At 39.5% G+C, this 22,334-nt stretch overlaps 18 non-coding genes across 18 annotated transcripts; 9 read left to right on the forward strand and 9 right to left on the reverse strand.

The window, feature by feature from the left end:
• Positions 1–487: 487 nt before the first annotated feature.
• On the reverse strand, positions 488–559 carry TRNAQ-CUG (transfer RNA glutamine (anticodon CUG)). The gene has a single exon. It is a non-coding gene; the product is annotated as a tRNA-Gln (tRNA).
• Positions 560–818: 259 nt separating this feature from the next.
• TRNAQ-UUG (transfer RNA glutamine (anticodon UUG)) lies at positions 819–890 on the forward strand. The gene has a single exon. It is a non-coding gene; the product is annotated as a tRNA-Gln (tRNA).
• Positions 891–1,803: 913 nt separating this feature from the next.
• TRNAQ-CUG (transfer RNA glutamine (anticodon CUG)) lies at positions 1,804–1,875 on the reverse strand. The gene has a single exon. It is a non-coding gene; the product is annotated as a tRNA-Gln (tRNA).
• A 2,370-nt stretch (positions 1,876–4,245) lies between these two features.
• TRNAQ-UUG (transfer RNA glutamine (anticodon UUG)) lies at positions 4,246–4,317 on the forward strand. Its single transcript has one exon. It is a non-coding gene; the product is annotated as a tRNA-Gln (tRNA).
• Positions 4,318–5,204: 887 nt separating this feature from the next.
• TRNAQ-CUG (transfer RNA glutamine (anticodon CUG)) lies at positions 5,205–5,276 on the reverse strand. The gene has a single exon. It is a non-coding gene; the product is annotated as a tRNA-Gln (tRNA).
• A 259-nt stretch (positions 5,277–5,535) lies between these two features.
• Positions 5,536–5,607, forward strand: TRNAQ-UUG (transfer RNA glutamine (anticodon UUG)). Its single transcript has one exon. It is a non-coding gene; the product is annotated as a tRNA-Gln (tRNA).
• A 913-nt stretch (positions 5,608–6,520) lies between these two features.
• On the reverse strand, positions 6,521–6,592 carry TRNAQ-CUG (transfer RNA glutamine (anticodon CUG)). Its single transcript has one exon. It is a non-coding gene; the product is annotated as a tRNA-Gln (tRNA).
• Positions 6,593–8,964: 2,372 nt separating this feature from the next.
• TRNAQ-UUG (transfer RNA glutamine (anticodon UUG)) lies at positions 8,965–9,036 on the forward strand. The gene has a single exon. It is a non-coding gene; the product is annotated as a tRNA-Gln (tRNA).
• An 881-nt stretch (positions 9,037–9,917) lies between these two features.
• On the reverse strand, positions 9,918–9,989 carry TRNAE-CUC (transfer RNA glutamic acid (anticodon CUC)). Its single transcript has one exon. It is a non-coding gene; the product is annotated as a tRNA-Glu (tRNA).
• A 259-nt stretch (positions 9,990–10,248) lies between these two features.
• TRNAQ-UUG (transfer RNA glutamine (anticodon UUG)) lies at positions 10,249–10,320 on the forward strand. Its single transcript has one exon. It is a non-coding gene; the product is annotated as a tRNA-Gln (tRNA).
• Positions 10,321–11,233: 913 nt separating this feature from the next.
• Positions 11,234–11,305, reverse strand: TRNAQ-CUG (transfer RNA glutamine (anticodon CUG)). The gene has a single exon. It is a non-coding gene; the product is annotated as a tRNA-Gln (tRNA).
• Positions 11,306–13,692: 2,387 nt separating this feature from the next.
• TRNAQ-UUG (transfer RNA glutamine (anticodon UUG)) lies at positions 13,693–13,764 on the forward strand. The gene has a single exon. It is a non-coding gene; the product is annotated as a tRNA-Gln (tRNA).
• Positions 13,765–15,008: 1,244 nt separating this feature from the next.
• TRNAQ-UUG (transfer RNA glutamine (anticodon UUG)) lies at positions 15,009–15,080 on the forward strand. The gene has a single exon. It is a non-coding gene; the product is annotated as a tRNA-Gln (tRNA).
• A 913-nt stretch (positions 15,081–15,993) lies between these two features.
• Positions 15,994–16,065, reverse strand: TRNAQ-CUG (transfer RNA glutamine (anticodon CUG)). The gene has a single exon. It is a non-coding gene; the product is annotated as a tRNA-Gln (tRNA).
• Positions 16,066–18,436: 2,371 nt separating this feature from the next.
• TRNAQ-UUG (transfer RNA glutamine (anticodon UUG)) lies at positions 18,437–18,508 on the forward strand. Its single transcript has one exon. It is a non-coding gene; the product is annotated as a tRNA-Gln (tRNA).
• Positions 18,509–19,414: 906 nt separating this feature from the next.
• Positions 19,415–19,486, reverse strand: TRNAQ-CUG (transfer RNA glutamine (anticodon CUG)). Its single transcript has one exon. It is a non-coding gene; the product is annotated as a tRNA-Gln (tRNA).
• Positions 19,487–19,745: 259 nt separating this feature from the next.
• On the forward strand, positions 19,746–19,817 carry TRNAQ-UUG (transfer RNA glutamine (anticodon UUG)). The gene has a single exon. It is a non-coding gene; the product is annotated as a tRNA-Gln (tRNA).
• A 913-nt stretch (positions 19,818–20,730) lies between these two features.
• On the reverse strand, positions 20,731–20,802 carry TRNAQ-CUG (transfer RNA glutamine (anticodon CUG)). The gene has a single exon. It is a non-coding gene; the product is annotated as a tRNA-Gln (tRNA).
• Positions 20,803–22,334: the final 1,532 nt, after the last annotated feature.

Genomic DNA, 22,334 nt, shown 5'->3' on the forward strand with positions numbered 1-22,334 from the left:
ATTCCTATGTTTCAAGCAATTTGATGGTCTTATTAAATGTGTAAAAAATGTAATTCTTTGAGTTGACAAACTGTATGGAGAGCAAACTTTTTATAACTTACAAGAGTTATGAGTTCTAGAAAGTAGTGCATTTACTGATCAAGTGCCCTTGTTTAAATGTACTTACTTTATTTGGATCACACCTTTCTCGAAAGAAGAAATAAACTCTAAATTATCAGGAAACAATTCAACTGATTTTAGAGGCCTCCTGGGCTTTCAATGCAAATCGCTGAGATCAAAAGCCAGTTTAATAGCCATTATACCTTGGAGCTTTGGAGATATGAGAGTGGGCAGTTTCTTTGTGGCAAAAGAGAGTCATCCCCAGACCCAGAAACTATTAATATTCTTTGGTCAAAGAAGACTGCCATCAAAGTGGGCTGTAAAGCAAAGCTATTGCTGTTATATCTATCTGCAAATGAAAGGCAACTCTAAAAGAGAAGCAGCCCCAAGGTCCCACCGAGACTTGAACTCGGATCGCTGGATTCAGAGTCCAGAGTGCTAACCATTACTCCATGGAACCCACATATTCAGTAGCATGATGCACTTCATTCTGGAAAAACAGAGCACATCAGAGAAAATATGTAATATTCCTATATCATTAGACTCCAGAGGAAGAATTTAATCCAAATGAGACATGAAGCCAATACTTTGCGATTGCACAGCATCCAACAGCAACAGTGCTGCTTCGATATAATATCAGTAAACGGTTACTATAGGTCAGTAAAAATCTTGACTGTGCCCTATATTCTCATTGCCCTTATGAAGCTCTGCTCAACAAGGGTTCCATGGTGTAATGGTTAGCACTTTGGACTTTGAATCCAGCGATCCGAGTTCAAGTCTCGGTGGAACCTCTCTCTTGCTCTAACACACTTTGTCTCCTTGTTGTCTTAAATTATAGGCCAAAGATAGTAATATTCATAAGGTTAGTGGTGTAGGGTATTCATTTTCGCTCTCACTCTCTGGCATAACTTTTCATAAAAATCCACTTTTGTGCCTAGCACCTTAACCTTTATGCATTTTTTTTAAATGTATGAACAGTGAGGTCATTCTGAGTCGATGGGCAGATCTGCATCGGAAACATACATAAAAGATTTGAAATTTTCAAACTTAACTCAATGTTAAGAAACATGCTCAATCTGTGACCCAATGGATTCTCTTTTTACTTGAAGATGCAGCAACAACATTAATAATACCATTTTGGGAAAAGCAGCTCTATTGTATCGCCATTCTCTTTCATAATTGTTAAAGGGTTAATCCTATGAAAAGCGACCACATTCAGAATCAATGATATTAATCAAGCGTCTTAACAGTCTTTACATGTTTGTAAAATGAAGGTATCAGTTTGAGATGAAAAATAGAACGAAGAACACACTTTTCTTAATTCACAAAAGGCCTGAGGTGTATAAATACTGTTTGTACCGACCAAGGGCCCATTCGTGAATGTACTTACTTTAGTTGGATCATACCTTTCTTCAAAGAAGACATCCACAATAAACGATAAGGGAAAGGTTCGACTGATGGTAAACTCTTACAGAGATTTGAATGCAAATTATTGGATTCAACCTCCAGGGTGCTACCATTACACCATGGGTCTTTCACACCACAGAAAGTGGTGGGTTTCATTGTGGCTAAAGAGCGTCATCCATGGAAAATCTTTCTTTTTTCAAATGCACCCAGGGAATAATGCTATGAAAGTGGGCGACACAGCAGCGTCATTGCTATTAAAACAAGACACTGAGAGGAAAACAAACACAGTAATTCCCAAGGTCCCACCGAGATTTGAACTCGGATCGCTGGATTCAGAGTCCAGAGTGCTAACCATTACACCATGGAACCTACATACTTAGTGACATGATGAACGTCATTGCAGCAAAAAAAGCGCCTTTTAGAGAATGTATGCAATATTCTTTTATCTTATGCCTCCAGAGGAAGAATCCTATCCAAATGAGCTGTAAAGCAAAGAGTTTGCTATTGCGCAACAACCAACTAAACAGTTCCACATTTGCATAATATCCGTGGGCTAGGAATATGAGTTTGTTAAAATGATGCATGAGATCTCGATTCTCATTTCTGTTACAACTCTGTCAGGTTGCACCAGCAAGGGGCCCATGGTGTAATGGTTAGCAAAGAACATTACTGAAGGGCCCCTCGGCCAGCCAGAAAGCCAAAATGGAGAGAACGGGCATGAACTGGTTGTGAATGAGCTTCAAAATGCGATCACAGGTAATTGAACTGGTGATCTACTCAGTTTATACACCTGGAACTCCTGTCAATAGCAACAGTCGGCAGCTGGGTTGCCAGACATTTCGTCGAAAAAAAATTGTCGACAGGACAATTGGTCGAAACCATTTGGTCGAAAACCAAATGGTCGAATTGCTTTTGTTTTTTATTTTCACATTTTTTTTTTGGGGGGTGGGGGTTGGGGGGGTCCCCGCCAACCCCCTTTTTTTCAAAAAACCCCTTTTTTTCCCTAAACTACAACCTAAAAAATATATATATAAATAAATAAAAAAATCGACCATTTGGCTTTCGACCAAATTACGTCGACCAAATGTCTTTCGACGAAATGTCCGGACAGCGGCAGCTGGTCTGTGTCAATAATGGCAATTTGATTTTGCCATTTTCACAACTCCCTAATAAATGAACAAAATGTTCCATTTGTAGGCACAGTTACATGCTATGGTATGTATACCATGCTTAATAACCACCATAGGAGGCTCAGAGCACCATCCGCATTCTTACGTACAAAACATGTAAGGAAATAATCAGATCTTTTGCTCTGCAGGAGTCAGGCTTCTTTAAAGCCTGACAAAGTGGCAGAGTGCCATTGTAAACTGAGGCATGATGAAACCATGCCCAAGAACCCAGGCAGGTTAAACCCTTCCACTCATGCCCCTAGGCCCCGAACGTCCACGAACGGCCAGGTTCTATAGACAGGGCAGCTGGCATGGATTATGGACACTTTTAACATAGGGTGGTTTTTCAACCTTATCTCCTCTGGGAGCAAAGCGCTGGACAGGGTTTCCTGTACGTTTTTGAGGTTCGCAGGGATCTATGTGTGGATGTTTCTTGGTGTGAAAAGCATGACACCTTTTGGGGTGACACCAGGCTCTTCTGGGAGTTAATTTGCATAATCCCTACTTTCTATTTTATGTGACATGGGCTGCAGTTACATTGTTCTGTTAATAGAGGGCAACACACAGGTCATAGTTCCAAACAGGGGTGCACGGTCTGCTTGCTAGCTTACATTTACAGTTCTATTTGGGATTCACCGCCTTTTCATAAACTGAGTACTCTTCCGGAGTATTTCTAACTTATGTAGGTGTTTTGGGGGTGTTACGTGCCTTTGTATGACTGCTGCAAACCACTTGATATTAGACATTGATTGGAAACGACATAAAAAATCCTGACACATATTGTAAGCGGACATAAAATGACCTATATTAGCTAATATAAGTAAACAGACATCACTCCCCCCTCCCCACAAAAAGGGATGTATGCGTACACAAAAAATAAAAATGAAAAACAAGCAACTACTGCAGTTAAAATCTAAAAATGTAAATTCAGTTACATGATCATGACTCGGAAGGGGAAGTTAAAAAGTAAAAAAACACACGGTAGGAGAGAGGTTAGCTTTACATGCCATGAGGGAGGAAGAGGTCTTCCAAGCACTGTTGTGTATGTTGGTCAATCCCTCTGAAACGCAAAAGGGATGTGCACATAGAAATCAAAGCAGAGTCATCCAGAGAGACTATTTAATTCTTTTTTTTTCAAATTCTCAAAAGGAAGCTGCTATCAAATTGAACTATTCATCACAGCCACTGCTAGGAAATCTATGTGCATAAAATGACAATACACCCAAAGGAAAACAAAATATAGCTATAACATGTCAGATTACTAAATTCAGAGTCCAGCCTACTAACCATTAGACCATGGAACCTAAATACTTCCGCAAATGCTGAACTTCATTATGCCAAAACAGAGGCAGTCAGAAACAATATGTAATATTGCTTAATCATATGCCTCAAGAGGAAGAATTTGATCTACATGCTCTATAAAGCACAGAGATTGCTATAGCACAACGTCAATCGACAACATCGCTGTGTTTGTATGATATCAGTCAATTGGGACTATGAATCTGTAAAAATTGTAAATGTGCTCTATATTGCCATTTCTGATTCAACGCTCTCAGGTGCATCTTGCAAGGGTTCCATGGTGTAATGGTTAGCACTTTGGACTTTGAATCCAACGATCCGAGTTCAAGTCTCGGTGGGACCGTTATCTTGCTCTTACACTCCATTTTCTAATTTCTCAAATTACAATTCAACAGAGTTAATATTCAGAAGTTCAGTCGACTCTCTCTGCACGACATTCCATTTAAATGTACTTTGGTGCCTGATACCAATACAGTGATGCAACTACATATCGTTAATGTACAATCCCTAAGGTCAATCAGAGTGGGCACCCAGATATCTCTCAGAAACATTTTCCACAGATGAATAATGTCCAACCTTAACTCTACGAAAAGAAAAATGTACACACTATGTGCAGTAGATTCTCTGCTCACTGGAACATGCAGAAACAACATTGATGTGAAAAGATTGGAAAAAGCCCTATTTTATTAACATTAAAAAATGTTATACAATTATTTTGGTGAATCATATTCACTTTCACAATCATTCCTATGTTTCAAGCAATTTGATGGTCTTATTAAATGTGTAAAAAATGTAATTCTTTGAGTTGACAAACTGTATGGAGAGCAAACTTTTTATAACTTACAAGAGTTATGAGTTCTAGAAAGTAGTGCATTTACTGATCAAGTGCCCTTGTTTAAATGTACTTACTTTATTTGGATCACACCTTTCTCGAAAGAAGAAATAAACTCTAAATTATCAGGAAACAATTCAACTGATTTTAGGGGCCTCCTGGGCTTTCAATGCAAATCGCTGAGATCAAAAGCCAGTTTAATAGCCATTCTACCTTGGAGCTTTGGAGATATGAGAGTGGGCAGTTTCTTTGTGGCAAAAGAGAGTCATCCCCAGACCCAGAAACTATTAATATTCTTTGGTCAAAGAAGACTGCCATCAAAGTGGGCTGTAAAGCAAAGCTATTGCTGTTATATCTATCTGCAAATGAAAGGCAACTCTAAAAGAGAAGCAGCCCCAAGGTCCCACCGAGACTTGAACTCGGATCGCTGGATTCAGAGTCCAGAGTGCTAACCATTACTCCATGGAACCCACATATTCAGTAGCATGATGCACTTCATTCTGGAAAAACAGAGCACATCAGAGAAAATATGTAATATTCCTATATCATTAGACTCCAGAGGAAGAATTTAATCCAAATGAGACATGAAGCCAATACTTTGCGATTGCACAGCATCCAACAGCAACAGTGCTGCTTCGATATAATATCAGTAAACGGTTACTATAGGTCAGTAAAAATCTTGACTGTGCCCTATATTCTCATTGCCCTTATGAAGCTCTGCTCAACAAGGGTTCCATGGTGTAATGGTTAGCACTTTGGACTTTGAATCCAGCGATCCGAGTTCAAGTCTCGGTGGAACCTCTCTCTTGCTCTAACACACTTTGTCTCCTTGTTGTCTTAAATTATAGGCCAAAGATAGTAATATTCATAAGGTTAGTGGTGTAGGGTATTCATTTTCGCTCTCACTCTCTGGCATAACTTTTCATAAAAATCCACTTTTGTGCCTAGCACCTTAACCTTTATGCATTTTTTTTAAATGTATGAACAGTGAGGTCATTCTGAGTCGATGGGCAGATCTGCATCGGAAACATACATAAAAGATTTGAAATTTTCAAACTTAACTCAATGTTAAGAAACATGCTCAATCTGTGACCCAATGGATTCTCTTTTTACTTGAAGATGCAGCAACAACATTAATAATACCATTTTGGGAAAAGCAGCTCTATTGTATCGCCATTCTCTTTCAAAATTGTTAAAGGGTTAATCCTATGAAAAGCGACCACATTCAGAATCAATGATATTAATCAGGCGTCTTAACAGTCTTTACATGTTTGTAAAATGAAGGTATCAGTTTGAGATGAAAAATAGAACGAAGAACACACTTTTCTTAATTCACAAAAGGCCTGAGGTGTATAAATACTGTTTGTACCGACCAAGGGCCCATTCGTGAATGTACTTACTTTAGTTGGATCATACCTTTCTTCAAAGAAGACATCCACAATAAACGATAAGGGAAAGGTTCGACTGATGGTAAACTCTTACAGAGATTTGAATGCAAATTATTGGATTCAACCTCCAGGGTGCTACCATTACACCATGGGTCTTTCACACCACAGAAAGTGGTGGGTTTCATTGTGGCTAAAGAGCGTCATCCATGGAAAATCTTTCTTTTTTCAAATGCACCCAGGGAATAATGCTATGAAAGTGGGCGACACAGCAGCGTCATTGCTATTAAAACAAGACACTGAGAGGAAAACAAACACAGTAATTCCCAAGGTCCCACCGAGATTTGAACTCGGATCGCTGGATTCAGAGTCCAGAGTGCTAACCATTACACCATGGAACCTACATACTTAGTGACATGATGAACGTCATTGCAGCAAAAAAAGCGCCTTTTAGAGAATGTATGCAATATTCTTTTATCTTATGCCTCCAGAGGAAGAATCCTATCCAAATGAGCTGTAAACCAAAGAGTTTGCTATTGCGCAACAACCAACTAAACAGATCCACATTTGCATAATATCCGTGGGCTAGGAATATGAGTTTGTTAAAATGATGCATGAGATCTCGATTCTCATTTCTGTTACAACTCTGTCAGGTTGCACCAGCAAGGGGCCCATGGTGTAATGGTTAGCAAAGAACATTACTGAAGGGCCCCTCGGCCAGCCAGAAAGCCAAAATGGAGAGAACGGGCATGAACTGGTTGTGAATGAGCTTCAAAATGCGTTCACAGGTAATTGAACTGGTGATCTACTCAGTTTATACACCTGGAACTCCTGTCAATAGCAACAGTCGGCAGCTGGGTTGCCAGACATTTCGTCGAAAAAAATTTGTCGACAGGACAATTGGTCAAAACCATTTGGTCGAAAACCAAATGGTCGAATTGCTTTTGTTTTTTATTTTCACATTTATTTTTTGGGGGGTGGGGGTTGGGGGGGTCCCCGCCAACCCCCTTTTTTTCTAAAAACCCCTTTTTTTCCCTAAACTACAACCTAAAAAATATATATATATAAATAAATAAAAAAATCGACCATTTGGCTTTCGACCAAATTACGTCGACCAAATGTCTTTCGACGAAATGTCCGGACAGCGGCAGCTGGTCTGTGTCAATAATGGCAATTTGATTTTGCCATTTTCACAACTCCCTAATAAATGAACAAAATGTTCCATTTGTAGGCACAGTTACATGCTATGGTATGTATACCATGCTTAATAACCACCATAGGAGGCTCAGAGCACCATCCGCATTCTTACGTACAAAACATGTAAGGAAATAATCAGATCTTTTGCTCTGCAGGAGTCAGGCTTCTTTAAAGCCTGACAAAGTGGCAGAGTGCCATTGTAAACTGAGGCATGATGAAACCATGCCCAAGAACCCAGGCAGGTTAAACCCTTCCACTCATGCCCCTAGGCCCCGAACGTCCACGAACGGCCAGGTTCTATAGACAGGGCAGCTGGCATGGATTATGGACACTTTTAACATAGGGTGGTTTTTCAACCTTATCTCCTCTGGGAGCAAAGCGCTGGACAGGGTTTCCTGTACGTTTTTGAGGTTCGCAGGGATCTATGTGTGGATGTTTCTTGGTGTGAAAAGCATGACACCTTTTGGGGTGACACCAGGCTCTTCTGGGAGTTAATTTGCATAATCTCTACTTTCTATTTTATGTGACATGGGCTGCAGTTACATTGTTCTGTTAATAGAGGGCAACACACAGGTCATAGTTCCAAACAGGGGTGCACGGTCTGCTTGCTAGCTTACATTTACAGTTCTATTTGGGATTCACCGCCTTTTCATAAACTGAGTACTCTTCCGGAGTATTTCTAACTTATGTAGGTGTTTTGGGGGTGTTACGTGCCTTTGTATGACTGCTGCAAACCACTTGATATTAGACATTGATTGGAAACGACATAAAAAATCCTGACACATATTGTAAGCGGACATAAAATGACCTATATTAGCTAATATAAGTAAACAGACATCACTCCCCCCTCCCCACAAAAAGGGATGTATGCGTACACAAAAAATAAAAATGAAAAACAAGCAACTACTGCAGTTAAAATCTAAAAATGTAAATTCAGTTACATGATCATGACTCGGAAGGGGAAGTTAAAAAGTAAAAAAACACACAGTAGGAGAGAGGTTAGCTTTACATGCCATGAGGGAGGAAGAGGTCTTCCAAGCACTGTTGTGTATGTTGGTCAATCCCTCTGAAACGCAAAAGGGATGTGCACATATAAATCAAAGCAGAGTCATCCAGAGAGACTATTTAATTCTTTTTTTTTCAAATTCTCAAAAGGAAGCTGCTATCAAATTGAACTATTCATCACAGCCACTGCTAGGAAATCTATGTGCATAAAATGACAATACACCCAAAGGAAAACAAAATATAGCTATAACATGTCAGATTACTAAATTCAGAGTCCAGCCTACTAACCATTAGACCATGGAACCTAAATACTTCCGCAAATGCTGAACTTCATTATGCCAAAACAGAGGCAGTCAGAAACAATATTTAATATTGCTTAATCATATGCCTCAAGAGGAAGAATTTGATCTACATGCTCTATAAAGCACAGAGATTGCTATAGCACAACGTCAATCGACAACATCGCTGTGTTTGTATGATATCAGTCAATTGGGACTATGAATCTGTAAAAATTGTAAATGTGCTCTATATTGCCATTTCTGATTCAACGCTCTCAGGTGCATCTTGCAAGGGTTCCATGGTGTAATGGTTAGCACTTTGGACTTTGAATCCAACGATCCGAGTTCAAGTCTCGGTGGGACCGTTATCTTGCTCTTACACTCCATTTTCTAATTTCTCAAATTACAATTCAACAGAGTTAATATTCAGAAGTTCAGTCGACTCTCTCTGCACGACATTCCATTTAAATGTACTTTGGTGCCTGATACCAATACAGTGATGCAACTACATATCGTTAATGTACAATCCCTAAGGTCAATCAGAGTGGGCACCCAGATATCTCTCAGAAACATTTTCCACAGATGAATAATGTCCAACCTTAACTCTACGAAAAGAAAAATGTACACACTATGTGCAGTAGATTCTCTGCTCACTGGAACATGCAGAAACAACATTGATGTGAAAAGATTGGAAAAAGCCCTATTTTATTAACATTAAAAAATGTTATACAATTATTTTGGTGAATCATATTCACTTTCACAATCATTCCTATGTTTCAAGCAATTTGATGGTCTTATTAAATGTGTAAAAAATGTAATTCTTTGAGTTGACAAACTGTATGGAGAGCAAACTTTTTATAACTTACAAGAGTTATGAGTTCTAGAAAGTAGTGCATTTACTGATCAAGTGCCCTTGTTTAAATGTACTTACTTTATTTGGATCACACCTTTCTCGAAAGAAGAAATAAACTCTAAATTATCAGGAAACAATTCAACTGATTTTAGGGGCCTCCTGGGCTTTCAATGCAAATCGCTGAGATCAAAAGCCAGTTTAATAGCCATTATACCTTGGAGCTTTGGAGATATGAGAGTGGGCAGTTTCTTTGTGGCAAAAGAGAGTCATCCCCAGAAACTATTAATATTCTTTGGTCAAAGAAGACTGCCATCAAAGTGGGCTGTAAAGCAAAGCTATTGCTGTTATATCTATCTGCAAATGAAAGGCAACTCTAAAAGAGAAGCAGCCCCAAGGTCCCACCGAGACTTGAACTCGGATCGCTGGATTGAGAGTCCAGAGTGCTAACCATTACACCATGGAACCCACATATTCAGTAGCATGATACACTTCATTCTGGAAAAACAGAGCACATCAGAGAAAATATGTAATATTCCTATATCATTAGACTCCAGAGGAAGAATTTGATCCAAATGAGACATGAAGCCAGTACTTTGCGATTACACAGCATCCAACAGCAACAGTGCTGCTTCGATATAATATCAGTAAACGGTTACTATAGGTCAGTAAAAATCTTGACTGTGCCCTATATTCTCATTGCCCTTATGAAGCTCTGCTCAACAAGGGTTCCATGGTGTAATGGTTAGCACTTTGGACTTTGAATCCAGCGATCCGAGTTCAAGTCTCGGTGGAACCTCTCTCTTGCTCTAACACACTTTGTCTCCTTGTTGTCTTAAATTATAGGCCAAAGATAGTAATATTCATAAGGTTAGTGGTGTAGGGTATTCATTTTCGCTCTCACTCTCTGGCATAACTTTTCATAAAAATCCACTTTTGTGCCTAGCACCTTAACCTTTATGCATTTTTTTTAAATGTATGAACAGTGAGGTCATTCTGAGTCGATGGGCAGATCTGCATCGGAAACATACATAAAAGATTTGAAATTTTCAAACTTAACTCATTGTTAAGAAACATGCTCAATCTGTGACCCAATGGATTCTCTTTTTACTTGAAGATGCAGCAACAACATTAATAATACCATTTTGGGAAAAGCAGCTCTATTGTATCGCCATTCTCTTTCAAAATTGTTAAAGGGTTAATCCTATGAAAAGCGACCACATTCAGAATCAATGATATTAATCAGGCGTCTTAACAGTCTTTACATGTTTGTAAAATGAAGGTATCAGTTTGAGATGAAAAATAGAACGAAGAACACACTTTTCTTAATTCACAAAAGGCCTGAGGTGTATAAATACTGTTTGTACCGACCAAGGGCCCATTCGTGAATGTACTTACTTTAGTTGGATCATACCTTTCTTCAAAGAAGACATCCACAATAAACGATAAGGGAAAGGTTCGACTGATGGTAAACTCTTACAGAGATTTGAATGCAAATTATTGGATTCAACCTCCAGGGTGCTACCATTACACCATGGGTCTTTCACACCACAGAAAGTGGTGGGTTTCATTGTGGCTAAAGAGCGTCATCCATGGAAAATCTTTCTTTTTTCAAATGCACCCAGGGAATAATGCTATGAAAGTGGGCGACACAGCAGCGTCATTGCTATTAAAACAAGACACTGAGAGGAAAACAAACACAGTAATTCCCAAGGTCCCACCGAGATTTGAACTCGGATCGCTGGATTCAGAGTCCAGAGTGCTAACCATTACACCATGGAACCTACATACTTAGTGACATGATGAACGTCATTGCAGCAAAAAAAGCGCCTTTTAGAGAATGTATGCAATATTCTTTTATCTTATGCCTCCAGAGGAAGAATCCTATCCAAATGAGCTGTAAAGCAAAGAGTTTGCTATTGCGCAACAACCAACTAAACAGTTCCACATTTGCATAATATCCGTGGGCTAGGAATATGAGTTTGTTAAAATGATGCATGAGATCTCGATTCTCATTTCTGTTACAACTCTGTCAGGTTGCACCAGCAAGGGGCCCATGGTGTAATGGTTAGCAAAGAACATTACTGAAGGGCCCCTCGGCCAGCCAGAAAGCCAAAATGGAGAGAACGGGCATGAACTGGTTGTGAATGAGCTTCAAAATGCGTTCACAGGTAATTGAACTGGTGATCTCCTCAGTTTATACACCTGGAACTCCTGTCAATAGCAACAGTCGGCAGCTGGGTTGCAAGACATTTCGTCGAAAAAAATTTGTCGACAGGACAAATGGTCGAAACCATTTGGTCGAAAACCAAATGGTCGAATTGCTTTTGTTTTTTATTTTCACATTTTTTTTTTGGGGGGTGGGGGTTGGGGGGGTCCCCGCCAACCCCCTTTTTTTCTAAAAAAACCCCTTTTTTTCCCTAAACTACAACCTAAAAAATATATATATATATAAATTAAAAAATCGACCATTTGGCTTTCGACCAAATTACGTCGACCAAATGTCTTTCGACGAAATGTCTTTCGACGAAATGTCCGGACAGCGGCAGCTGGTCTGTGTCAATAATGGCAATTTGATTTTGCCATTTTCACAACTCCCTAATAAATGAACAAAATGTTCCATTTGTAGGCACAGTTACATGCTATGGTATGTATACCATGCTTAATAACCACCATAGGAGGCTCAGAGCACCATCCGCATTCTTACGTACAAAACATGTAAGGAAATAATCAGATCTTTTGCTCTGCAGGAGTCAGGCTTCTTTAAAGCCTGACAAAGTGGCAGAGTGCCATTGTAAACTGAGGCATGATGAAACCATGCCCAAGAACCCAGGCAGGTTAAACCCTTCCACTCATGCCCCTAGGCCCCGAACGTCCACGAACGGCCAGGTTCTATAGACAGGGCAGCTGGCATGGATTATGGACACTTTTAACATAGGGTGGTTTTTCAACCTTATCTCCTCTGGGAGCAAAGCGCTGGACAGGGTTTCCTGTACGTTTTTGAGGTTCGCAGGGATCTATGTGTGGATGTTTCTTGGTGTGAAAAGCATGACACCTTTTGGGGTGACACCAGGCTCTTCTGGGAGTTAATTTGCATAATCTCTACTTTCTATTTTATGTGACATGGGCTGCAGTTACATTGTTCTGTTAATAGAGGGCAACACACAGGTCATAGTTCCAAACAGGGGTGCACGGTCTGCTTGCTAGCTTACATTTACAGTTCTATTTGGGATTCACCGCCTTTTCATAAACTGAGTACTCTTCCGGAGTATTTCTAACTTATGTAGGTGTTTTGGGGGTGTTACGTGCCTTTGTATGACTGCTGCAAACCACTTGATATTAGACATTGATTGGAAACGACATAAAAAATCCTGACACATATTGTAAGCGGACATAAAATGACCTATATTAGCTAATATAAGTAAACAGACATCACTCCCCCCTCCCCACAAAAAGGGATGTATGCGTACACAAAAAATAAAAATGAAAAACAAGCAACTACTGCAGTTAAAATCTAAAAATGTAAATTCAGTTACATGATCATGACTCGGAAGGGGAAGTTAAAAAGTAAAAAAACACACGGTAGGAGAGAGGTTAGCTTTACATGCCATGAGGGAGGAAGAGGTCTTCCAAGCACTGTTGTGTATGTTGGTCAATCCCTCTGAAACGCAAAAGGGATGTGCACATAGAAATCAAAGCAGAGTCATCCAGAGAGACTATTTAATTCTTTTTTTTTCAAATTCTCAAAAGGAAGCTGCTATCAAATTGAACTATTCATCACAGCCACTGCTAGGAAATCTATGTGCATAAAATGACAATACACCCAAAGGAAAACAAAATATAGCTATAACATGTCAGATTACTAAATTCAGAGTCCAGCCTACTAACCATTAGACCATGGAACCTAAATACTTCCGCAAATGCTGAACTTCATTATGCCAAAACAGAGGCAGTCAGAAACAATATTTAATATTGCTTAATCATATGCCTCAAGAGGAAGAATTTGATCTACATGCTCTATAAAGCACAGAGATTGCTATAGCACAACGTCAATCGACAACATCGCTGTGTTTGTATGATATCAGTCAATTGGGACTATGAATCTGTACAAATTGTAAATGTGCTCTATATTGCCATTTCTGATTCAACGCTCTCAGGGGCATCTTGCAGGGGTTCCATGGTGTAATGGTTAGCACTTTGGACTTTGAATCCAACGATCCGAGTTCAAGTCTCGGTGGAACCGTAATCTTGCTCTTACACTCCATTTTCTAATTTCTCAAATTACAATTCAACAGAGTTAATATTCAGAAGTTCAGTCGACTCAGGTAGCCGTTTTCACACTCTCTCTCTCTCTGCACGACATTACATTTAAATGCACTTTGGTGCCTGATACCAATACAGTGATGCAACTACATATCGTTAATGTACAATCCCTAAGGTCAATCAGAGTGGGCACCCAGATATCTCTCAGAAACATTTTCCACAGATGAATAATGTCCAACCTTAACTCTATGAAAAGAAAAATGTACACACTATGTGCAGTAGATTCTCTGCTCACTGGAACATGCAGAAACAACATTGATGTGAAAAGATTGGAAAAAGCCCTATTTTATTAACATTAAAAAATGTTATACAATTATTTTGGTGAATCATATTCACTTTCACAATCATTCCTATGTTTCAAGCAATTTGATGGTCTTATTAAATGTGTAAAAAATGTAATTCTTTGAGTTGACAAACTGTATGGAGAGCAAACTTTTTATAACTTACAAGAGTTATGAGTTCTAGAAAGTAGTGCATTTACTGATCAAGTGCCCTTGTTTAAATGTACTTACTTTATTTGGATCACACCTTTCTCGAAAGAAGAAATAAACTCTAAATTATCAGGAAACAATTCAACTGATTTTAGAGGCCTCCTGGGCTTTCAATGCAAATCGCTGAGATCAAAAGCCAGTTTAATAGCCATTATACCTTGGAGCTTTGGCGATATGAGAGTGGGCAGTTTCTTTGTGGCAAAAGAGAGTCATCCCCAGACCCAGAAACTATTAATATTCTTTGGTCAAAGAAGACTGCCATCAAAGTGGGCTGTAAAGCAAAGCTATTGCTGTTATATCTATCTGCAAATGAAAGGCAACTCTAAAAGAGAAGCAGCCCCAAGGTCCCACCGAGACTTGAACTTGGATCGCTGGATTCAGAGTCCAGAGTGCTAACCATTACTCCATGGAACCCACATATTCAGTAGCATGATGCACTTCATTCTGGAAAAACAGAGCACATCAGAGAAAATATGTAATATTCCTATATCATTAGACTCCAGAGGAAGAATTTAATCCAAATGAGACATGAAGCCAATACTTTGCGATTGCACAGCATCCAACAGCAACAGTGCTGCTTCGATATAATATCAGTAAACGGTTACTATAGGTCAGTAAAAATCTTGACTGTGCCCTATATTCTCATTGCCCTTATGAAGCTCTGCTCAACAAGGGTTCCATGGTGTAATGGTTAGCACTTTGGACTTTGAATCCAGCGATCCGAGTTCAAGTCTCGGTGGAACCTCTCTCTTGCTCTAACACACTTTGTCTCCTTGTTGTCTTAAATTATAGGCCAAAGATAGTAATATTCATAAGGTTAGTGGTGTAGGGTATTCCTTTTCGCTCTCACTCTCTGGCATAACTTTTCATAAAAATCCACTTTTGTGCCTAGCACCTTAACCTTTATGCATTTTTTTTAAATGTATGAACAGTGAGGTCATTCTGAGTCGATGGGCAGATCTGCATCGGAAACATACATAAAAGATTTGAAATTTTCAAACTTAACTCAATGTTAAGAAACATGCTCAATCTGTGACCCAATGGATTCTCTTTTTACTTGAAGATGCAGCAACAACATTAATAATACCATTTTGGGAAAAGCAGCTCTATTGTATCGCCATTCTCTTTCAAAATTGTTAAAGGGTTAATCCTATGAAAAGCGACCACATTCAGAATCAATGATATTAATCAAGCGTCTTAACAGTCTTTACATGTTTGTAAAATGAAGGTATCAGTTTGAGATGAAAAATAGAACGAAGAACACACTTTTCTTAATTCACAAAAGGCCTGAGGTGTATAAATACTGTTTGTACCGACCAAGGGCCCATTCGTGAATGTACTTACTTTAGTTGGATCATACCTTTCTTCAAAGAAGACATCCACAATAAACGATAAGGGAAAGGTTCGACTGATGGTAAACTCTTACAGAGATTTGAATGCAAATTATTGGATTCAACCTCCAGGGTGCTACCATTACACCATGGGTCTTTCACACCACAGAAAGTGGTGGGTTTCATTGTGGCTAAAGAGCGTCATCCATGGAAAATCTTTCTTTTTTCAAATGCACCCAGGGAATAATGCTATGAAAGTGGGCGACACAGCAGCGTCATTGCTATTAAAACAAGACACTGAGAGGAAAACAAACACAGTAATTCCCAAGGTCCCACCGAGATTTGAACTCGGATCGCTGGATTCAGAGTCCAGAGTGCTAACCATTACACCATGGAACCTACATACTTAGTGACATGATGAACGTCATTGCAGCAAAAAAAGCGCCTTTTAGAGAATGTATGCAATATTCTTTTATCTTATGCCTCCAGAGGAAGAATCCTATCCAAATGAGCTGTAAAGCAAAGAGTTTGCTATTGCGCAACAACCAACTAAACAGTTCCACATTTGCATAATATCCGTGGGCTAGGAATATGAGTTTGTTAAAATGATGCATGAGATCTCGATTCTCATTTCTGTTACAACTCTGTCAGGTTGCACCAGCAAGGGGCCCATGGTGTAATGGTTAGCAAAGAACATTACTGAAGGGCCCCTCGGCCAGCCAGAAAGCCAAAATGGAGAGAACGGGCATGAACTGGTTGTGAATGAGCTTCAAAATGCGTTCACAGGTAATTGAACTGGTGATCTACTCAGTTTATACACCTGGAACTCCTGTCAATAGCAACAGTCGGCAGCTGGGTTGCCAGACATTTCGTCGAAAAAAATTTGTCGACAGGACAATTGGTCGAAACCATTTGGTCGAAAACCAAATGGTCGAATTGCTTTTGTTTTTTATTTTCACATTTTTTTTTTGGGGGGTGGGGGTTGGGGGGGTCCCCGCCAACCCCCTTTTTTTCTAAAAACCCCTTTTTTTCCCTAAACTACAACCTAAAAAATATATATATAAATAAATAAAAAAATCGACCATTTGGCTTTCGACCAAATTACGTCGACCAAATGTCTTTCGACAAAATGTCCGGACAGCGGCAGCTGGTCTGTGTCAATAATGGCAATTTGATTTTGCCATTTTCACAACTCCCTAATAAATGAACAAAATGTTCCATTTGTAGGCACAGTTACATGCTATGGTATGTATACCATGCTTAATAACCACCATAGGAGGCTCAGAGCACCATCCGCATTCTTACGTACAAAACATGTAAGGAAATAATCAGATCTTTTGCTCTGCAGGAGTCAGGCTTCTTTAAAGCCTGACAAAGTGGCAGAGTGCCATTGTAAACTGAGGCATGATGAAACCATGCCCAAGAACCCAGGCAGGTTAAACCCTTCCACTCATGCCCCTAGGCCCCGAACGTCCACGAACGGCCAGGTTCTATAGACAGGGCAGCTGGCATGGATTATGGACACTTTTAACATAGGGTGGTTTTTCAACCTTATCTCCTCTGGGAGCAAAGCGCTGGACAGGGTTTCCTGTACGTTTTTGAGGTTCGCAGGGATCTATGTGTGGATGTTTCTTGGTGTGAAAAGCATGACACCTTTTGGGGTGACACCAGGCTCTTCTGGGAGTTAATTTGCATAATCTCTACTTTCTATTTTATGTGACATGGGCTGCAGTTACATTGTTCTGTTAATAGAGGGCAACACACAGGTCATAGTTCCAAACAGGGGTGCACGGTCTGCTTGCTAGCTTACATTTACAGTTCTATTTGGGATTCACCGCCTTTTCATAAACTGAGTACTCTTCCGGAGTATTTCTAACTTATGTAGGTGTTTTGGGGGTGTTACGTGCCTTTTTTTTGACTGCTGCAAACCACTTGATATTAGACATTGATTGGAAACGACATAAAAAATCCTGACACATATTGTAAGCGGACATAAAATGACCTATATTAGCTAATATAAGTAAACAGACATCACTCCCCCCTCCCCACAAAAAGGGATGTATGCGTACACAAAAAATAAAAATGAAAAACAAGCAACTACTGCAGTTAAAATCTAAAAATGTAAATTCAGTTACATGATCATGACTCGGAAGGGGAAGTTAAAAAGTAAAAAAACACAAGGTAGGAGAGAGGTTAGCTTTACATGCCATGAGGGAGGAAGAGGTCTTCCAAGCACTGTTGTGTATGTTGGTCAATCCCTCTGAAACGCAAAAGGGATGTGCACATAGAAATCAAAGCAGAGTCATCCAGAGAGACTATTTAATTCTTTTTTTTTCAAATTCTCAAAAGGAAGCTGCTATCAAATTGAACTATTCATCACAGCCACTGCTAGGAAATCTATGTGCATAAAATGACAATACACCCAAAGGAAAACAAAATATAGCTATAACATGTCAGATTACTAAATTCAGAGTCCAGCCTACTAACCATTAGACCATGGAACCTAAATACTTCCGCAAATGCTGAACTTCATTATGCCAAAACAGAGGCAGTCAGAAACAATATTTAATATTGCTTAATCATATGCCTCAAGAGGAAGAATTTGATCTACATGCTCTATAAAGCACAGAGATTGCTATAGCACAACGTCAATCGACAACATCGCTGTGTTTGTATGATATCAGTCAATTGGGACTATGAATCTGTACAAATTGTAAATGTGCTCTATATTGCCATTTCTGATTCAACGCTCTCAGGTGCATCTTGCAGGGGTTCCATGGTGTAATGGTTAGCACTTTGGACTTTGAATCCAACGATCCGAGTTCAAGTCTCGGTGGAACCGTAATCTTGCTCTTACACTCTAATTTCTCAAATTACAATTCAACAGAGTTAATATTCAGAAGTTCAGTCGACTCAGGTAGCCGTTTTCACACTCTCTCTCTCTCTGCACGACATTACATTTAAATGCACTTTGGTGCCTGATACCAATACAGTGATGCAACTACATATCGTTAATGTACAATCCCTAAGGTCAATCAGAGTGGGCACCCAGATATCTCTCAGAAACATTTTCCACAGATGAATAATGTCCAACCTTAACTCTATGAAAAGAAAAATGTACACACTATGTGCAGTAGATTCTCTGCTCACTGGAACATGCAGAAACAACATTGATGTGAAAAGATTGGAAAAAGCCCTATTTTATTAACATTAAAAAATGTTATACAATTATTTTGGTGAATCATATTCACTTTCACAATCATTCCTATGTTTCAAGCAATTTGATGGTCTTATTAAATGTGTAAAAAATGTAATTCTTTGAGTTGACAAACTGTATGGAGAGCAAACTTTTTATAACTTACAAGAGTTATGAGTTCTAGAAAGTAGTGCATTTACTGATCAAGTGCCCTTGTTTAAATGTACTTACTTTATTTGGATCACACCTTTCTCGAAAGAAGAAATAAACTCTAAATTATCAGGAAACAATTCAACTGATTTTAGAGGCCTCCTGGGCTTTCAATGCAAATCGCTGAGATCAAAAGCCAGTTTAATAGCCATTATACCTTGGAGCTTTGGAGATATGAGAGTGGGCAGTTTCTTTGTGGCAAAAGAGAGTCATCCCCAGACCCAGAAACTATTAATATTATTTGGTCAAAGAAGACTGCCATCAAAGTGGGCTGTAAAGCAAAGCTATTGCTGTTATATCTATCTGCAAATGAAAGGCAACTCTAAAAGAGAAGCAGCCCCAAGGTCCCACCGAGACTTGAACTCGGATCGCTGGATTCAGAGTCCAGAGTGCTAACCATTACTCCATGGAACCCACATATTCAGTAGCATGATGCACTTCATTCTGGAAAAACAGAGCACATCAGAGAAAATATGTAATATTCCTATATCATTAGACTCCAGAGGAAGAATTTAATCCAAATGAGACATGAAGCCAATACTTTGCGATTGCACAGCATCCAACAGCAACAGTGCTGCTTCGATATAATATCAGTAAACGGTTACTATAGGTCAGTAAAAATCTTGACTGTGCCCTATATTCTCATTGCCCTTATGAAGCTCTGCTCAACAAGGGTTCCATGGTGTAATGGTTAGCACTTTGGACTTTGAATCCAGCGATCCGAGTTCAAGTCTCGGTGGAACCTCTCTCTTGCTCTAACACACTTTGTCTCCTTGTTGTCTTAAATTATAGGCCAAAGATAGTAATATTCATAAGGTTAGTGGTGTAGGGTATTCATTTTCGCTCTCACTCTCTGGCATAACTTTTCATAAAAATCCACTTTTGTGCCTAGCACCTTAACCTTTATGCATTTTTTTTAAATGTATGAACAGTGAGGTCATTCTGAGTCGATGGGCAGATCTGCATCGGAAACATACATAAAAGATTTGAAATTTTCAAACTTAACTCAATGTTAAGAAACATGCTCAATCTGTGACCCAATGGATTCTCTTTTTACTTGAAGATGCAGCAACAACATTAATAATACCATTTTGGGAAAAGCAGCTCTATTGTATCGCCATTCTCTTTCAAAATTGTTAAAGGGTTAATCCTATGAAAAGCGACCACATTCAGAATCAATGATATTAATCAAGCGTCTTAACAGTCTTTACATGTTTGTAAAATGAAGGTATCAGTTTGAGATGAAAAATAGAACGAAGAACACACTTTTCTTAATTCACAAAAGGCCTGAGGTGTATAAATACTGTTTGTACCGACCAAGGGCCCATTCGTGAATGTACTTACTTTAGTTGGATCATACCTTTCTTCAAAGAAGACATCCACAATAAACGATAAGGGAAAGGTTCGACTGATGGTAAACTCTTACAGAGATTTGAATGCAAATTATTGGATTCAACCTCCAGGGTGCTACCATTACACCATGGGTCTTTCACACCACAGAAAGTGGTGGGTTTCATTGTGGCTAAAGAGCGTCATCCATGGAAAATCTTTCTTTTTTCAAATGCACCCAGGGAATAATGCTATGAAAGTGGGCGACACAGCAGCGTCATTGCTATTAAAACAAGACACTGAGAGGAAAACAAACACAGTAATTCCCAAGGTCCCACCGAGATTTGAACTCGGATCGCTGGATTCAGAGTCCAGAGTGCTAACCATTACACCATGGAACCTACATACTTAGTGACATGATGAACGTCATTGCAGCAAAAAAAGCGCCTTTTAGAGAATGTATGCAATATTCTTTTATCTTATGCCTCCAGAGGAAGAATCCTATCCAAATGAGCTGTAAAGCAAAGAGTTTGCTATTGCGCAACAACCAACTAAACAGTTCCACATTTGCATAATATCCGTGGGCTAGGAATATGAGTTTGTTAAAATGATGCATGAGATCTCGATTCTCATTTCTGTTACAACTCTGTCAGGTTGCACCAGCAAGGGGCCCATGGTGTAATGGTTAGCAAAGAACATTACTGAAGGGCCCCTCGGCCAGCCAGAAAGCCAAAATGGAGAGAACGGGCATGAACTGGTTGTGAATGAGCTTCAAAATGCGTTCACAGGTAATTGAACTGGTGATCTACTCAGTTTATACACCTGGAACTCCTGTCAATAGCAACAGTCGGCAGCTGGGTTGCCAGACATTTCGTCGAAAAAAATTTGTCGACAGGACAATTGGTCGAAACCATTTGGTCGAAAACCAAATGGTCGAATTGCTTTTGTTTTTTATTTTCACATTTTTTTTTTGGGGGGTGGGGGTTGGGGGGGTCCCCGCCAACCCCCTTTTTTTCTAAAAACCCCTTTTTTTCCCTAAACTACAACCTAAAAAATATATATATAAATAAATAAAAAAATCGACCATTTGGCTTTCGACCAAATTACGTCGACCAAATGTCTTTCGACGAAATGTCCGGACAGCGGCAGCTGGTCTGTGTCAATAATGGCAATTTGATTTTGCCATTTTCACAACTCCCTAATAAATGAACAAAATGTTCCATTTGTAGGCACAGTTACATGCTATGGTATGTATACCATGCTTAATAACCACCATAGGAGGCTCAGAGCACCATCCGCATTCTTACGTACAAAACATGTAAGGAAATAATCAGATCTTTTGCTCTGCAGGAGTCAGGCTTCTTTAAAGCCTGACAAAGTGGCAGAGTGCCATTGTAAACTGAGGCATGATGAAACCATGCCCAAGAACCCAGGCAGGTTAAACCCTTCCACTCATGCCCCTAGGCCCCGAACGTCCACGAACGGCCAGGTTCTATAGACAGGGCAGCTGGCATGGATTATGGACACTTTTAACATAGGGTGGTTTTTCAACCTTATCTCCTCTGGGAGCAAAGCGCTGGACAGGGTTTCCTGTACGTTTTTGAGGTTCGCAGGGATCTATGTGTGGATGTTTCTTGGTGTGAAAAGCATGACACCTTTTGGGGTGACACCAGGCTCTTCTGGGAGTTAATTTGCATAATCTCTACTTTCTATTTTATGTGACATGGGCTGCAGTTACATTGTTCTGTTAATAGAGGGCAACACACAGGTCATAGTTCCAAACAGGGGTGCACGGTCTGCTTGCTAGCTTACATTTACAGTTCTATTTGGGATTCACTGCCTTTTCATAAACTGAGTACTCTTCCGGAGTATTTCTAACTTATGTAGGTGTTTTGGGGGTGTTACGTGCCTTTTTTTTGACTGCTGCAAACCA

The sequence above is a fragment of the Ambystoma mexicanum genome, chromosome 5p (genome assembly GCF_040938575.1).
Source record: "Ambystoma mexicanum isolate Mex_15411 chromosome 5p, UKY_AmexF1_1, whole genome shotgun sequence".
Classification (NCBI taxonomy): Eukaryota; Metazoa; Chordata; class Amphibia; order Caudata; family Ambystomatidae; genus Ambystoma; species Ambystoma mexicanum.